A 1,174-nucleotide genomic window follows, 5' to 3' on the forward strand; every position below is an offset into this window, starting at 1 on the left:
TAACGAACGGAGACGTAACAATATATATGTATATATATATATATATATGATATACACAAGCCATGTGTAAATATATTTAAATAGTTTAGTTCAACTGAATGCGTTATTTATAACAATAGTACTTTTTTTTCTTTTAAAAGCATAATTATTTATAATGCTCATAACTATTTATAATGCTCTCTAAATAATAAAAAAATAAATTACAGTGAAAGCAATGAAGATTTTGTAGGTTTTGAACCAAACTAAATAACAGTAAACCTTTTTTTGATTTACGATATTTTCTTATTTTGATGTTTTGAGCTTTTTTGTGTTTAGAACAATATATACTAATTGAATTTTTGTTCAATAAAAATCTTTCAAATGCGACTGTAGTTTTTCCCCCCATAAACTTTATCTTCAAAATAAGGATGCGTCTTATATTCCGAAAAATACGATAACTTCAGCGGATTCACATCGACCATTAGTATTTTTACGAAATTATTATATAACTTCATTGGTGGCCTGCGAAGAACGAAGAACAGAGCTAGCTGGCTCCCTGTTAAGTGAATTTTATCTACATGTACTCAAAATTAATTCGCTCATCGTAAATTCTTCCTCGATAAGATATTAAGGAAGTTCCAGATCAGATAGAGGATTAAATGTTGTTTGTAAGTTTGTAAAACGTTTGTACATAGATTATTATTTGTAGTAACTGTTATTGTAAATTGTGTTATTGTTTGTATTAAAAAAACTGTGTGTATCGATCTTGTTGGCAAGTATCATAGAGTGGATACATATCGACATTTATTTAATGTTTACATCTAAATTAACATTTAACTTAGTTTTAGGCTATTCAAAATTATAATATGTTGTGTAATAATTTGGAGACTTATCCGGGATAAATTGTATTACATAACATAATAAATTGAGTGTCCGAGATCTGAATCAGAGACAAAATTCGATCTAAATTCAAATCATAACTCAATTTATATTTATCATTGCCAACAAGATTTGATCATATCTGATTATCAAAATTTTCTTGAATCACCCTCCCTCGAACAACCAGAAAGATGTAACAAAAATTAATTACTAGCAATTGCCAAAATTTTAGAACTAGAAGTTAAAAGATCAATGTGAAAAAATGAACTAAAAAAAAGCATATTATTGAAATACTAGTTGATGATGATTTGTTGGC

This window comes from Limulus polyphemus, unplaced genomic scaffold (genome assembly GCF_000517525.1).
Source record: "Limulus polyphemus unplaced genomic scaffold, Limulus_polyphemus-2.1.2 Scaffold5590, whole genome shotgun sequence".
Lineage (NCBI taxonomy): Eukaryota > Metazoa > Arthropoda > Merostomata > Xiphosura > Limulidae > Limulus > Limulus polyphemus.